The sequence below is a fragment of the Cupressus sempervirens genome, chromosome 10 (assembly GCF_028749045.1).
Source record: "Cupressus sempervirens isolate cs-2001-9-10 chromosome 10, ASM2874904v1, whole genome shotgun sequence".
NCBI classification, from domain to species: domain Eukaryota; kingdom Viridiplantae; phylum Streptophyta; class Pinopsida; order Cupressales; family Cupressaceae; genus Cupressus; species Cupressus sempervirens.
The window spans coordinates 318,198,882-318,217,639 of NC_143127.1; the positions used below are offsets into that span (position 1 = coordinate 318,198,882).

An 18,758-nucleotide genomic window follows, 5' to 3' on the forward strand; every position below is an offset into this window, starting at 1 on the left:
TTTGGATGTTTGTGTCAAGAAACTCGGGTAAGAAACCTTAATTTGTCTTGCCCCTTCTTGTAGCTCATATTTGTGAAACCTTAGAATTTTAGTTTTCCTTATTCTAAAAGGTACTAGCTCAACGGAAGAGCACCTGCATTGCATTACAAGCAGGAGGATGGTGGTTCAAATCCACCATGCTTTAGCATAAATTAATTAAATTATTTTCTATTTTATATTTATTAGTATTTTTAAATTTATTATTTTATACCATCTCTCTTATCACCTTAAGAAAGATAATAAGTGAGATTAAAGACATTTTTGTTTATATAAATATGATTAAAATTGTCTCTAAGAGACAATTTTACTATTGTTCCTTATTGTCTTAATAAGACAATAATTTAAGACGATAGTTTAAGACACACATTTAAAGACAATACTTAAGACAATACACAACTTTATTTTTGTCTTAAGTTAAGACAATTCATTTAAAATTTGTCTCAAATATTATCTTAAATCCTCCCCTTTGTATTGACGTGGGACGGAGTTTGAGGACCTCGTTTGGGAGGGTAATGTTTTGATGGAATCAGTTAATGTCAGTGATTTCATCCCTTGGTTGGAGTGGCTTGAAGAATGTCCACTGGTATTTGGATGCTATTTTTGATAAGACAATAGATGAACATGTGGTGCACAAGGGGAGGAAAGGTAAAAAGACTTCATTGATGTGCTTGTGGATTTGGAGACTAGTGATGAAGATAACAAGGGTATCATTATGGTGAGTATTCTATGGACTTTATTGTAACTTGGGCTTTACTATTTGTTAAATTATATAATTACTTTTAATTGATTTTATATATATTTGAGTGTGTGAGAGATTATTGTCTATGTGGATATAGGATATGTTTCTTGGTGGAATAGAGTCATCGGCGATTGCATTGGAATGGGTGATGAGTGAGTTACTGAGGAATCCACATGTGAGGAAGAAATTGCAAGAAGAAATTGATTTTATAGTAAAAAATGATGATAAAATAACAAAGTCTCATATTGTAGACATGAAATACTTGCATTGTGTGGTGAAAGAGACATTAAGATTATATCCAATAGGCCCTTTGCTCATACCTCATGAATCTACAAAAGCATGTATTGTGCAAGGGCCTCATCGTGACTACTTCATTCTAGCAAAACAAAGGATTATTGTCAATGCTTGGGCAATAGGAAGAGATCCAAGAGTATGGGAAGATCCTTTGGAATTTAAGCTAGAAAGATTTATGGGAATTTTTTTTGATATGATTAGAGATCTGGAATTGATCATGATCCCATTTGAAGTAGGAAGGAGAAGTTGCCCTAGTGCTTCCTTGGCGATTGCTAATATTGAGCTTGCGTTAGTACACCTTGTCCATGCTTTGATTGGAGAAGTAATGGAGAGTTAGACATGAAAGAATATTTTGAATCCACCATTCCTAGAAAAGCACACCTCTTTGCTATTCCATCTTGGAGGTTAGTGCCAAGTGCACCTTCTTGGCTCAAAATCTAGTTTCTATTGAAATTGTCACCACTACTTCATGCAAGTAGTCTGTTTGTTACTTTTCTTTTGTCTTGAGTCATAGATGGGGGAGTTGTGAAACCTATGAATTTCTAGGAGGTTGAAACTATTTTCTAAATAATAGCATTCTAATTATATCTATTAAAATTTTGGTTTAGTTTATTTTGATGTATAAATGAAGCAATATTACAGGCTCAAAGAGAGGACATAGTAATCATGAACAAAATTGAGTGTTAGAATTTTCAGTGTTCCTTTCACCACTACTTCTTGCTTGAATTATGAAAACTATAAATATTATTTAGAAGTAACTATTACTGTAATTATAACATGAATATAGGATGCATATTTTGTATGAAATTGATTTCATTATTTCTATTATATTATTTTCTATATCCATGTTATCTAATATGTTAAAATTGGAATAAAACATTATCCTAAGTATTAAATGTTGTCATTTTTATTTAACACGTTGCACTTGGTCAATAAATTTCTATGCACCAATCTTATTTCAATTTCTTTGCTCCACTGCTTACGCCAATTGTATACATTTTCCCTTGAAGATCAAAAGTCAATATATTTGATGAAGAGTGAATTCTACTTCAATTAACCATACATTTTCCCTTGAAGATCAAAAGTCAATATATTTGATGAAGAGTGAATTCTACTTCAATTAACCCTCGCAGACTATTGTATCTCACTTGAGAGTTGAGTGAGTGTGTCATTTTCGTTCGTAATTTAATTTTCTTGAACATTCAATGTTAGACTTTGATATAAACTATAACTCTGAGGTGTGGTATATGGTATTTCATAAATGACAATTTTGTTTCTTGAGTTTAAAAAATTGAATTGATTTACATAAGTTTATTGTAGATATTTAATGAAACCTTAGCCTTTATGATATAGAAAGGAATTTTTTTTAGTTGAAGATATTGAAGTGCTTAGTTATAAGATGAACCTCTAAAAATTATATTAAAAAATTAGATATTTTTAAGCATTCAAGGTAGTAAAACCCAAAATAAATAAAGAGAAATGGAAGAGTCTTAAACTGCTATGTCTACCAGGCCAATCTCTTGATGTTATCAATGAGCAAACCATTTCTCCTATATTGGTGAGGTTTAATGGCTAACAAAAAAGTCCACCAGGGATTAAGTCTTGCTGAGTGTAAGACTCTAATCATAAAGGATGAGGTTGGGATCGTGCCTCAAGTGATTATGACAGTGTGGATGACCCTCAGTCCTTAGTTGTACGCTGAAGAAGTGCATGTGTGGACCCATATCTGAGTCTTAAACTCTCAATCAAAAATTAAAAAAACAAATTAAAAATGACATGTATAGCGTTCTTTGTTTTTTTAAAAATTTAGTTGTCTTCATCATACCTACAACTTTCACTATTTAACACTTTTAGCTTAAGAATTAAGCTTTAGTATGTGATGTTTAAGCCATTCTTAGATTTTACCACAATTGCCACGTAAAATGAATCGGAATTATCGGAAAGAGGTGAGGTTGCAGAATCTAAGATTCCATACGCCACAACGGACAAACTGCTTTGCATTTATATATATCTCAACGATGGATTTCAATCTGAGTGTTTCTGCAATAACCATTGGAATTTCATTGTTTGCTGGGTTTCTCTCCCTCTTACTAAGAACAATAAGAAAAAAGCACAGTGGGAGATTATCATTGCCAGGACTATTCCCATAAGGAGGTCTTCCTCACCGGGCTCTGCAGCGGCTGGCTAACAAACATGGCCCAATAATTTTTGTGACGTTGTCATCGCATCTTCTTCTGAGGCGGCCAAGCAATTTCTGAAAACCCATGACTAGAACTTTGCACACAGGCCACTTATTGGCGCTGCCAAATACATTGTATTTTCTCCGCACGATGCTCACTGGCGACAGATGAGAAAACTATGCACATTAAAGCTGCTGAATTCAAAGAAAATCAAGTCTTTCGTGGGGCGATGGCGCCATTGATGTGGGAGAAGAGTGAGGAGGGGAGACTGGACCTTAGTGTTGGGTCTTATTCGGCCTTATAAATGAATGGTTCATAAATACTTGTTCAAGGCTTTTGAAAGAGGGTCACAAGTAAAGTGGGATTAATTCTGGAGGAACTCTTTGGTTTAGCACACTTGAGGTTGAATATTGATGGGATGACTGACATCCCAGGAACTAGACGTAATGAGTACTAAGTGTTGCATTCATTCTCATGAGATATGAGATCTTGTAAACTATTTCTCACAAAATAGGAACTAGCGTGTTTGACTAAAAATATTTTTTGATAGCAACATCACAATCATATTCAATGATGTGGCCCCAAAACTTGTAAGTAGGGGACTTGCCATGAAGTACTATAAAAATTTAGGAGTGATTTGAAATATCCACATAATATTTTAAAAACTATGACGTTATGATGCTCAAAGTCATGATATCCTCTCTCCTCGTATAGCCCATCTATAATAAATATTTCTATGTAAGTTTCTTTTATAAAATAATAATCTATATTATTAAAAGTATTTAAGAATTTCTATTATTTAATCTAATTTAGTTCTCACATTTTTTTCTATTGATTATACACATCTTAATTAATATATCCATGTGTTTATAGGTAATTTTCAATGGTTTATTGATATATCATCAATTACGTTCAAATGAGAAATGAGTGAATTATTGAGAAAGCCAAGTATGATGAAGAAATTACAAGAGGAAATCAATTCTATAGTTAAAATAAGATGCATAAATAACAAATTATGATATTTTAAGAATGAAATACTTACATTGTGTGGTAAAAGAGACATTAATGTTATATCCACCAGTCCCTTTACTCCTTCCTTTTGAATTTGGAGAAGACTGTGTTGTCAAAGGACACAATCATGAATACTTCATACCAATGAAAAAAAGGATTATAGTTAATGCTTGGACTATAGGAAGAGATCTAAGAGTAATGAAAGAACACTTGGAATTTAGGCTTGAGAGATTGGACGGTAAAAAGCTTGATATGATCAAGGATCAAGTGCTAAGCATGATTTCTTCTGGGATAGAAAGAAGAGGTTGTGTCTATATTTCCTTAGGCACTGTTATCTCTTTCAATACTTTGTTTGGTGAAGTGAAGATGAGATAGATGTGAATGAATCTTTTAGAGGAACTATTCCTAGAGACAATCATCTATTTGGTATTCCCACTTAGAGATAATTCTAAATGAGTCTGATACCTCCAGATATAATTACTACATTTTCACTCAAACTATGTAATTGATTAAATTTATAAATGAATATTCATGTTATTAATGAATGAATGGAAAATATTATTGTAGTGTATTGATACACTTAAGGAATTAAACTATTTCAAATTATATTAGATCATTTTATAATCATTTTAACTAAATTGACATGGTTCAACATATAATAACTTTTCATGCATAACATGTTTCTAAATAAAATTTATTTATTTATTTCTTGTGTGCAAACCTAAATGAGCATGAATATAATGTTGACCAAGTTCATCAAATTGACACGATATTAGTATAATCAAATACAATTAGTTCAATCTATTTTTCAAAATTTTATATCTTTTTTCTGTATGTTAATTTTGATCTTTCATAATCTAGAGTATTTATTGTTTTGATTATATTTAATTATAAGAAAATAACTTAATGAATTCATTAGTCAACTATATTTAATTAATAAGATCAACATGGATCATAGCCAATATAAAGATGTTAAAATATATCACTAAATATAACATAAGAATTCAAAAACATATTTTCTTTTAATTGAAAATTACAAATAAATTTATAATTTCATGTATTCTTATATGGATCCCTTTAGAACCTATTTTACCTTTAAACCAAAATATGTTATTTATTGAACTATGAATAAATTTGTATATCAATATATCCAATCAATATAGTATTTTACAATGAAAACTCATAATAACTAATAACTTATAAAATAGAGAATATGTGACTTGTATATTAGATATTAGATGGAGTAAAAATAGTGATAAATAGAAATCATAAATAATTAATAGTTAGGAAAAACTCTTAGGAAATTGCAACAGATGTATAAAATAGATCATTGTTTATTTTAGAAATTATTCTTCTTTAAGTTTCTTACAATGCCTTGAGGTTGGGTTGTTCTTGTAAAACAAGTAGTACTTTGATTTACAAAGCTAAGTTTTTGAACACTGGTATATGTTAAAATTTTTGTAGTAGCTCCTCTCCAAAATAATTGTACAAGAAATCAATTAAGCTTTTATGATCACTCAATCATGTTCTAAGACCAAAATAGTAATGTTTATACTAAATAGGATAAAATGGGGATTTTATAAAAGACTCCCAAACCACAACATAATATAGGGGATGATTTTCCCCATGCCTATACATATCTTAAATACATTGCACAAATTTATTATTCATAGCTTCAAAGCTAAACCTTCTAATCCATAACATCAGTTAAAGAGTTCATATGGATGCAAATCTTAAATTTAATTTTAGGTAAGGCATATTTTAGTTGATGAATTAAGAAAATATGATGCACATGATTCAATATAATTAGGACATGGAAAAATGACAATTTTATTAATAGACAAGATTAAAGATACCATTTCAATAATTAATGAAATAGACATAAAATTTCATTTTTTTTAAATTTCATTTTTACTTTTTGAAAATTTATAAGAGAAATAATAGTTTATGTTCAACATTAAATAAATAAAATCAAGTTAACTCTCCTTTTCTTTTCTTTCATTTTATCTATGGTCTAAATATCTATTGATATTAATGTAGTGCATGTTTCATATGTTGGTAATTTTCCAAAAAAAAGTCTATATTTTTATATTTATAATTGCGCATAGCCTTTAAAATGTTGCACTAATTTGTATTAAAATAATAGAAATTACATTATATGCTTTAATAAAGATTATGTAGAATACCAAGAAGTCTAAAAACTCGAATAGCTATCTAATTGGATTTAAACAAACTATTTCAATGATTTTTGTTCAACTTTTATGCTCTAATTAGAAATTAGTACATGCAAAATGTCTCAAATTTGTTTTCAAAGGGTAATCAAGAGAATTAAGTATTTATCTAGAATTTATATTTATCATTGCACAAATATATATATTTTTTAAAAAATGTCTTCAAAGATATTATTATGAAGAAATTAGATGTATGGTACATTTTAGTTCGATTATTGGTAACAAGAGTTGATAACAAAGTTTCAAATAGATCAAAGAGAAAGTTGTCAACTCTATAAAGGTTGTGTACTATAATTGATTGGTGAAATTCAATACCTTTGTTAGCATATGTATGATTGACATAGTAGAACAAGAGCCTTGACTCCTTACAATAATATCCATATAAAAAAATTCACACAACTAGTAGACAACATTTGGTATTACATAGCAAGATGAAACAAAACACATGTAATTACATCTTAAAAAGTACAATAAAAATGTACAAGGTTACCTTGAAGTCTATTCCTCGTATAAGAATCCATATATATAATCATATTATTATAAGATCTAACCATCAAAGAAATATTGATAAAAAAGAGATATAAAAAGTAAAGTAATTATACAAAGATGATAATATTAGAAATTCACAAAGAAGAAAAAGTTGAAGATAAATAAAAAATAAATAATAAAAGAATTAAGACTATTCTAGAGACACTATCCTTTTTTTGTCCTTTACATAATATAAAAACATTAATTCAATTTTTTGTATATCGACCTAATTATAGGAGTTTCTAGGAAAACTCTCTAATCAATTTTTTTGGCATTCCAATTTTTGGAGGAATCTCTTCCTCCAAAAATGTGTAACCCACTATTATAGATTCACCCATAGAAATGATCATTTTTGTGACAAATTTGATAATGGGTGGAAAGAAAATGGATCAAAAATCAAAGAAAACATAAGAGGATTTCAAGTTCTTTTGTGACCCTCGTGATAAAGTGTCAAGACCAAAAAATGGATCAAAGGGAGTAGTTTTTCCTTATGAGTATAAGGTGGTCAAATTTGTTTTAGATATATTTCTTACAATGAAAAGTAAATTTAGGAATTTACACACCTGTCCATTTCCAACAAGATCTGCAAAGCAACATAGTACCTACCATGTGTAGGGAGGGTAGGTAAATTTTTGAGGAAATTTCTTTGTTACATAGGTCTTCTATAGATTTGGTAGTTAAGAAAAAATTGGAATCCCAAAATTAATGAAATTTAAGTTTCAAGTGTTATGGAAGGGCATAAAGAAATAGTTGGGTAGGAATTATTACTACTCATTTTGTCAAAGTCTACTTTTACAAATGAGGGATAACAAGTTTACTTTTCCTAATGGAATATTATGCAATGGTTTAAAATCTATTAACAAACTTATGTAGTAGACATTGCAAAAAAAATGAAGAAGCCATGAAAGGATGTGGATCTTAAATCTTTCAAAGCATGTCTAACCTAGTTAATACTATAGCCAAAACCAATCTCTTAATTTTTTGAATGTAGCATTCAATTAGGATTTTCTCATTGAGCTGATTATTGTAATAATATCATTGGTCTTCATTCTATAGACTTCTAACTTTAAAATTTGAATGATGTATATCCACCTTATGACCATCATATAGAAAAGAAAAAGCAAAAGCACAAACTAGTTGAAAGAAGATAACAATTAATCATAACTATAATAATATCATATATGTTTAATACTAATATAGATAATATAAATACATTTATCGGAAAAAATGTCTAAAGATATAAATTGAAACTATTTTATCTTAAATACACATTCTTAATTTAATGAGCATTTGTTAAACAAAAAGCATCACACAACACAATACACATCTATATGAAAAGCAGGGCAGTCTCACAAAAGATTACAAATTATATCATCTACCTCATTGTAATTATGTTTAAAATTTCCAAATACATGCTCAAGAAAAAAGAGGCTTGAGAAGGAACAATGTATTTACTTAATACATATGCTCTAGTGTAGGTGTCAACACTAAATCAATCCCTTGAATTGTAAAACAAAAATCAAAATCATTGAGTTAGCTTTTCACGTTACATTAAAAAATTCATTAGGAACAAGTAGTGGAAGTGAAATCTATGAAATTGGCTAACTAGCAATAACTCCATTGGAGGAAATAACTCCATTGGAGGAAATAACTCCATTGCAGGAAATAATAAAAGTTCATTAGGCTGACTTCTACTTATCCGGTAGCGCCTACCAATTCCATTTATTATTTGAAAATTCTATTTATTATAGGAGGATAGAAAGAAAATGTTTGTTGAAATATCAATCAAGGAAATGAGAATTACTAATAAAAATTTACAAACTTGTGGAGGGCATGCTCTTGGAATTGAAAACAACATAAGTCTTCTTAGTATTAAAATATTCTCAATCTATGAGACTTCCATCTAGTAGGCTATATAATAACAAAGCCAACTTCTACAACATTCTTTTTGGTAATGAACAAATATATTTTTTCTGCACTCTAGTCCATGTTTGGGCTATAAACAATTTGTCAAGAGAAAGAGGCTTCTGCTGCTTGACTATCTTAACTATCCAAACTTAACAAGTACTATGAAATATTGATATGAAGATGCAACGTGTTGGGCTTCAAAGTGTGATAAGAAGGTAGATAAGAGACCAATGACTTGCAACACATAAGACCGATCCACTCACTAATTAATAAATTTAACACTAAAACAAATCCTTATGCAATGACATAGAAATGAGAAAGGAAGCAATGTAGTAAAATTTTATATAGAAGGAAGAGCCTCCCTCTTAAATACATAGCCATATCAAGAGACATACCGTAGTTGTACCCATATCTCATTTTACAATCTAATTGACAATAAATTAATGTTTCTTGATTATAAAATTTGGACAACTAATAATAAATAAATATTCTAGTTGAATTGATGATAAACATATTCTCTCACAATTATAAAATTGGAGAATGGATCATGTGAAATGTTCCAACACTATAACTTTTCAAAGAAAAGTTTCTAATCTAAATTTATAACATAATATATTATATTAATCTACATCTATATTTTTATAGAAAGGTTTATAGGCTACCATAATTTGTTTAATATATGAGATGGAGTGATACATTATAATCCATGAAGAGTAAGTTTTAGATGCTCTCCAACTGAAAAAATTACAAAAATAAACATTGTTAGATTATGATATATATCAATGAAAACAATAAAATTTCCATATGAAAATTTAGAAATAATAGAATTAGTATGTTTGAAGAAAAAGGAAAGAAAATAAATTTATAAAATTCAACCAACTTTTATAAATATAACCATGAATTCATATAGAATTGCATATCACCCACAATTCCTAATTCTAATGTTGAATTGTTGAGCATGAGTGTAAAATCTAAATTTTCCAGCATTTTCAATAATATTAATGTATGTAGAAACTAAAACAAGAAGCAATCTTTGTCAATCTATCCATCACAAGAATTATTGATTTATAAGAGAGGAAAAGACATTAATAGTATCCATTATATTTTTATCTTTATTGGCGAATAGGATTGAGATAACACTATTTAATTCTATAAGAGAGTAAAAGACATAAATAGTATCCATTATATTTTTATCTATTTTGGTGGATTATGTTTTTATCTATATCGGTGGATAGGATTGAGATAACACTATTTAATTTTATAAGAGTAAATGACATAAATAGTATCCATTATATTTTTATCTATTTTGGTGGATAGGATTGAGATAACACTATCTAAATTAAATTGTTTATTATAATTAATTTCAAAATGGTAGATATGAGCTTCCAATAAGCAGTTCACCACATAGTCTTCAGCTAGAAAATGAATCTTTGAAATATAGTCAGGAATCTCTAACTCTACAAAGGATGTGTAAGCTTCTGGTTGTAAGCGATCTGAGTAATATCATCTCCAAGTCTTAGAATAATTACAAAATAAGAAAGCATTAATCATTGATCAATCCAATTTTTGACAACTAAAGACACCCATTCCTGACATTTTCAGATGGGTTATAAAAAAATACATTTAAAACTAGGGAAGCTTTAAATATTTTCATCTTTGTATTCTATGCTATGGAACACAAAAAGCATAAGGTGCTCACAAGGGTCATCTGTTAATTGCTTCAAACAATTACAAGCAATCCATAAACTTAGTCCCTAGAAAACTAGATCTTAGGATCTGCAAATATTAGGTACCATAAAAAGGAACATTGAAATATAGAGCTCCCTCATTTTTAGATAAGATTAATAGAATGGGATTCAAGGAATTTATAGTAGAAAAAAAATGGTGCATCATTTGAAGCTAATTCCATAGTCAGAGACATATTTTGTTGGTTAGTATATCCTAATAACTATTGAGTTTATGGTTCGAGGTAATTTCAGTGCTTGTTTAGTGTGCCCTCAACATGCTTTCACCTAGCTCACCAGTGTGGACACCATCTCCACATCCAAGGACTTTTAATTTATGCGAGTGAACCTTGCCAATCCAACAACTATGCTTATACGTGCAATTTTATAGTTGAATAGGTGACACAATTTGTGCAAATGCACTACCCAACACTTTCACTTTTATAATCATCCCTTCTATTACATTGAAACCTATGAAGTTTCTGATTTAGCCAAAGAAAATGTGCCAGTGTCGATATTATATAGACAAATATTAAAAGTTGATCATATTTCTTTAACAAACATTAGAGGTAAATGAAAAATAAAACAATATTACTGCCTACAAGAAAAATGATTAATCACAATTTAAAGTTTAACTCTATTAGAGGAACTAATAATTATTAACTTTCATTGAGGTGTTAAATTTAATTTCCATTCGTACACGTTCTCCTTACTGGTTCACTTTGAAGGCCTAGAGTGGACTTGTCATACATTAGGGTTTTATCATGTGTTTATATAATTTCATCTGAGTTTCAATCTTTAAATCGGTCATTCCCCATCTCTAAGTCTTTGAAGTGGGAGTGGATGTGAGAAAGACTATGGTGTGCTACATCTTTGACTTGATGTGGCAAATATTGACTTGCAAGACTAATGCTAAACATCAATCTGGTGGGACAACATTTGAGGACCTTGTTTGGGAGGGTAATGCTTTGATGGGAGCTGTTAATCTCGATGATTTCATTCCTTGGTTTGAGTGGGTTGACTTAGAGACATCTAAAGAATGTCCACTGACACTTGGATATCATTTTAATAAGATAATAGATGAACATGTGGAGTGCAAGGACAGGCACAACATAGGGGAGGAATGTGAGAAACACTTGATTGATGTGCTTGTGGATTTGGAGACTAGCGATGAAGATAAGAAGGGTATCATTATGGTGTGTCTCCTATGGACTTTATTATAACTTTGTCTTTTCTATTTGTTAAATTATATATGTGCATTTAATTGAATATATATATATATACATATATATATATATGTATATGTATACATATATACATATATACATATATATATGTATATGTATATACATATACATATATATATACATATATATGTATGTATACATATATATGTATATATACATATACATATATATATATATACATATATATATATATGTATATATACATGTATATATATATATATACATGTATATATATACATATACATCTATACATATATATATATATATATATACACATATATATGTACATATATATACATATATATACATATATATACATACATATATGTGTATATATATGTATGTACATACATGTGTATATATATGTATGTACATACATGTGTATATATATGTATGTACATATATGTACATATATATGTATAGATATATATATGTACATATATATGTATAGATATATATGTATATATATATATATATATATATATATATATATATATGTTTCTTGGTGGAATAGATTCATTTTCGACTGCATTGGAATGGGTGATGAGTGAGTTATTGAGAAATTCACATGTGATGAAGAAATTGTAGTAAGAATTTGATTTTATAGTAAATATGATGAGAAAATAAAAAATTTGCATATTGTAGACATGGAATACTTGCATCGTGTGGTGAAAAAGACACTAAGATTATGCTCATTAGGCACTTTTCTCATACCTCATGAATCCATAGAAGCATGTGCTATGCAAGGACCTCATTGTGACTACATCATGCCACCAAAACAAATGATTATTGTCAATGCTTGGGCAATAGGTAGAGATCCAAGAGTATGGGAAGATCCTTTCGAACTTAAGCCTGAAAGATTTATGGGTAAAATTCTTGATATGATTAGAGATCTAGAATTGAGCATGATTCCATTTGGAGCAAGAAGGAGAAGTTACCCTAGTGCTCCCCTGGTGATTGCTAATATTGAGGTTGCATTAGTACACCTTGTCCATTGCTTGTATTGGTGAAGTAATGGAGAGTTAGACATGAAAAAAATCTTTTAGATCCGTCATTCCTAGAGAAACACACCTCTTTGCTATTCCATCTCACAAGTTAAGGGCAAGTGCACCTTCTTTACTCAAAATTTAGTTGCTATCAAAATTGTGACCACTACATCATGCAAGTAGTCTATTGGTTACATTTTTTTGTGGCTTGAATGATAGATGGAGGAGTTTTGAACCCTTTGAATTTCTAGAAGGTTGAAGCTATTTTCTAAATAATGGAATTCTAATAAGATCCATTAAAAGTTTGGTTTACTTTATTTTAATGTATAAAGGAAGCAATATAGTTTCTTCAAAGAGAGTGTTGGAATATTCAAATATGGAAAGAATACTTATGAGAGGGGGGGTGAATCAGAAGTATTGTACTTTAACCAATAAAACTTTTTAACTGAAAGTAAACTGCATGCATGTAAATACATCAAGAGAATATGAAACTAAAACATGCATCAACAACACATAACACTGGAATTTGGTAACCTAGAAACCCTCCAGGAATAAGAAGGTAAAATTGGGGTGGGGATGAAACCCACAAAAATTACTATAGCAATATTGTTCAACCACTTCTGATAGTCTGCCCTGTTAAAGGCCTATCCTGTTAAAGACTTTACACTGTGTCAATAGTGACTTGGTTAAAGGATTTCAAACACTTAACATGAAGTGTCATCTTGTTAAAGGATTTATTCACCTTTTGATAAGGATCTACTGATAGATGTTAAGCCAACCTATCTACATAGGATTTCCTTTCTAATACAATGGTAAGAAAGTATTAGGTATTATAAACCTGATAGTTTTACAATCCTTGTTTGCTGAATGTAGGTACTTGTTTTGGCTCTCTCTTTGATTTTGATCCTCTGAGATCTGATATCTGTTCGTCTCCTTTGCTTTGTTCTGATCAATTGAATATTGAATTGCTGCTCTTACTCTCTATGTCTTCTTTCACTGAATTCCATTATGTTTTTCCCTTAACACTATTCTCCTTCTCTCATCATTTTTTTTTTACAGTGAAACTTTCTTCTTCCTTAAAAAGACTTTGAAGACTTAGGGTTAGATATGGATCTATGATCCATATTGAATCTCAATTTTTTGCTCAATACTTCCCTTTTTTCTGATTGGTTGCATGCCTTTCCAATTTTCCAATTGGCTGCATGTAGATTGCATAGGAAATGTAAAAGATTCATTCTTATCTCAATATCTTTCAAGATTTACCTTGTGTTGGCTACACAAATGGTTTACATCATGGTTTGTGCAATTACAAACTCTTATGCTGATATCCTAAGTTACTTGGCTCCTGAAGCATTACTAATACTCGGCACATGCTGTTTCCTGGATAGCTCAGCACCTAAAAAAAGTGTATCACTCGGCATTTTATGCTACTCGGCACCTGTTAGCACTCAGCACCTTATGTTTCTTGGCACTTGTTATCACTCGGTACCTTATGTTGCTCGGCACTTGTTATCACTCGGCACCTACTCTTTGCTCGGCATGTATAGTGAAAAATGGTTAAGTGTATTGACACTCAGCTATCAAAATTGTTCTTTAAACCAACAATCTCCCCCTTTGACATGAGTGGCAAAAGCACTTAATTAAGATCCTGATATCTTTGTCATTATTGCATGTATCTTTTTATTTGCTACAAATTTTTTAGGAACAAATAACAATATACCTTATGACTCCTTGTGAGTTGATCATGTATTGTACACTCAGTGATTTCTATCCCGTTTCTGCATTCTGACTAATCAAGATTTGTCAAAAATTCTCCCAAAATTTGCTATCTCCCCCTTTTATCATATTTACCATTTCATTCATGTACTTAACTCTTAACTCCCCCATACTTAATCTCTTCTTAACACTCCCCCATACTTATTCTCCCCCCTTTTGACACTTATGTCAAGGGTTCTAGAGGGAAATACCATACTTAGCCAAAAATGTACTATTTACTTCAAGGAGTACCTTCAGAGCTGCATCCCAATTTGCTAGTACAACATCCAATGACTTATGCTGGATGGCAATCTCTGCTGCTAGATGTACAAGTCCATCAGATGTAGAAAGATTGGGGTCTTTCTTGAGGACTGTCTCTGCATTCATCTGCTCCTTGTGAAGTAATTCCAAATGAGGAGTAATTGAGGATTGAATTTGCATTAGTTTTTCTTTTTTGGTTGCCTCCTCTGCTGCTAAGACAACTAACTCTCTTTGTGTGTGAAGTGATTGGCCAAAATGCTTCTCACTCTGAGCTGGATTTGTAGGGAGTTGCATGCTAGGAATCTTCAAATTTTTCTCCAAGCTCGGTATCTTTTGGCTAGTGTCCTGTGTGAATGTGGAAAAATCACACAACTTGTTGTACAAGGAAAAAATGTTTCCAAGTACAGTTTTAACTGTTTCAATTTTCTTAGCTAGTTCCACTTGTGATAGTGCTATATCACTGAATATTTTATTATTTACCTTGCTTTGGAACTTTCTTTCTGATCATTCTAGCAATTTGTCATTTGTTTCCTGGTCTTCACAAGTCACCTAGTCAACTATATCAGATAGTTGCTCTATAATTGGTGTTGAATCATCTAGAGACTGTAAGCAGAAAGCTTCTGTGAATATTTCTTTGATTTCATTCAAGGTAAGCTTATGCTTGTGTTCTCTTCTTAGTGCTTCTTGTCTCCTTCTTCTGTCCAATGCACTCTGAATTTCATTGATCTTCTCTTCAATGAGAGTGCTGGATTCATAATATGGAATCTTTATTTCTTCATCAAGTTCAGGAACTCCATAGTGAAGTTTCCTGAGTGCCTTTGATGAGCTCGAGCCTGGTGTCCTGATTTTTTAATTGTAACCTATCAATGCTCGGCTATTGAAGAGTCTATGTTGGAGTACCAAATTTTGGTAATGCAACGAGTGTTTGTATTGTAGACTCCTCCTTCTTCTTTGTCTCATCTTTTTGTTCATCTTGTGTATCCTTTTGATGATCACTAGGTGGGGTTGAACTTGTAGGTTGTTCAGATGTTTCTTTTATTTCCCCTGCTACTGTACTCGACATTTGAAGTGTATAAGTGACTACACTTGATGGAGGTGGTGATGGAAGGAATAGAATACCAGTAGTTTGTATGGTCGAAGGTGGCACTTGTGTTTTCACCTTGACTGCCTTTGGTTTGACTTCTGGATTTTGTAATTCATCAACACTGACCAATACTGGATTTGAACACAATTTTGCTACTAGTGATGATTGGTCAAGGATTTCTAAATCCTCTACAGTTAATGGATTGATGTTTGGATTCGAAGTGTCTGTAATATCCTTGATTTTGATCATCTCTGCAGGTGTGATGGTCACATGAGGAGGACTAGGAGGGGATACCTGTGTGTCTTGCACTCTTTGATCTTGTGGCTCAGCTGTATCTTTCTCTTCCTCTTTCTCCTCTATATGTGCCTTTTCTTCCTTTTCTTTTTCAACCTTCTTCTCCACTTGTTCCTTTTCTTTTTCTTTGATTCCTGATGCCTTCTTCTCCTTTATCTTAGCACTTGCCTCTACCTTATATTCTTCATTATACACATCTTCTATTTTCTTGTAAACTATTTTTCACAATCTTGTGGATTTTGTAACTATCTCTTCAATTTTGTTTTGTAAAATGTTGAATGCTCTATGCTTGGGAGTAAATCTATTGTTATGCCTCTTGATTGCATTTGTTACTTGATCCCTAGTCAAATTAGACAACAATATTGCTAATATTGACTCCCTTATCTCTCTTTCCATTTGTAAACAAAAATGCCATTTGTCCTCTACAATTTTGTACAATTCTTTAGGCATTGATCCATCTAATTCTAGGGGTGTGTGCTTATATTCAGCTATCATAGCATACACATATTCCTCTAATTTATTTTGCTCTTCTTTGGTGAGCTTAGAAAAATTTAGGTTCTTTAAACCTTTCAAATTATCATTCCTAATTTTTGAGCATAATTTATTAATAGTAGTCTGAGGTTTGTGCCTTACCACTTGAAATTGGCTGTTGTCCTTCGACTCTATGTTTTCCTCATCTATTTCAGGCTGGGCAACAAATTTTCTTTTCTTCTTAGGCTCTGAAGTAGTCTTCTTTGGAGTTTTCTTTTTCTCTTTTGCCTCCTCTTGGGCTTTTTGTGCTATAGCCCTTCTAGTCGATCTCTTTGGTGCAGGAGCAGCTACTTTCTTTCCTTTGGGTTGAGGAGTAGGAGAAGTTGTGGCCTTTCTTTTTGTGACCTTGGGTTCAACTTGTGCTTCCTTGGCTTCTTCTTCCTTAGCACTTTCCTCTTTGTCTTCTCCTAACCCTTGAATTAGACCTTGTGGTTCATCTCCCTTATCTTCTTCTTCCTCTTCTGCTGTTCCTTCACCTTCAACACCAATTTTTCTCTTGATTTGTCTCACCATTTTTTCTTTCTTCTTTACTACTGAGGCAATTTTCAAATCTGTTATCACCATTGATTTAACAACATCATAGGTTCCAAAGGATTTTGCATTCTTATCAACTTCTTCTGCAAGAAGGGCTATTATTGCTGCAGAGGCTTGATCAATGTCGAGTTCATAGCCTAGTGGCCTAAGCCATCTTATTCTAGGTATGACTGCTTGTATATAGATATAATCTATATCTACAAGAAAACAAATATCTTGTTCATATCTCTTAGTCAATGAGACTGGAATTCTCATTCTTTGTTTCATGGACTGTTTAAAGTCCTCAACGTAACTAGTCATTTGGGCATCAAAATTTTCACCCATTTGTTCAATATATCCATTGATTTGTTCAACAATTGTTTTGTCTAGACTCCATCTTACCTTACCTACTGAAGGGAATTCTTTCATCAGATGGAAAAATATGCACACCAAAACTGATCCGAATTTGCACTGAGCTCCCTTGCTCTTCCTTATAGCTCCCAAATTCTCATTAATTTGTTGATACACAAGCTCTGCTAGATCATAGGTATGATCCTTTTTAATTATCTTGTATGCAACATCAACTGCTATATAAGGCACACTATTTAACCTGCTTGATTGATAGAATTTGTGTGAAATGATTCTCATAGGAAAATCTAGTAAAGGATATGTGATTGTATCAATAGTCATTCTTCTATTATTCCATTTAGCACCCATGTTTTTCTCTATTACTTCCCTTTTGTCAATTCATAGAGTCTTTGGCCAATCTAGGGTTGGAATACCAGTAACCTTGTGAATAGTTCTCTTTGTGAATTTCACTAGCCCTGACTCTAACCAAAAGGCTCCATCATGTATTCTACTCAAAACTATGCATACCCACTCAGTTTTGAAAACATTAAAAAATTCTAGGGATTTGGTTAATCCTTTTCTTTCTACTATTGAGAACTCATCTTTCAGTATCTTTTTCTCACATAGCTTATCATATGCATTGTAAATTTCTAAATCTCCTATGGCTCCAATTTTGTAGTTATAACATCTGCAAACATCTTGGACCATAACAACTTTATCAAGAATAACTGATAATGCACCTCCGGGATCATTCTTGTATGCTACTTTGGGAATGGGTTTGAACTCAAGTTGTTTTACTTCATTATTGACCAGCTATATTTCATGACTCTCTTTACCCTTAGTGGTTCTAGACCCAGATGCCATTATCTATCAAACTAGGGTTTACAGTTTAAAGCAAGTTTATAGACTCTATGTAGCTCGACACTTAAGTAAAATACCTCAAATCGATGAAACTTGTGCTGAATTACTGTTGAAATCTTCACAAATGGCTTTTGAGTTGTCCTTGATCTTCTCCACTCTTCTCGGCTTTGCTTCCCATTTGAATGGTAAAAAAAAAAAAGATCAAAAATCAAACTATCTACCCT

At 31.3% G+C, this 18,758-nt stretch overlaps 1 pseudogene; it reads left to right on the forward strand.

Moving 5' to 3' along the window:
* LOC149533895 (cytochrome P450 750A1-like) overlaps positions 1-1,587 on the forward strand; it is a 29,369-nt pseudogene extending 27,782 nt beyond the window's left edge.
* The last annotated feature ends 17,171 nt before the right edge of the window (positions 1,588-18,758 follow it).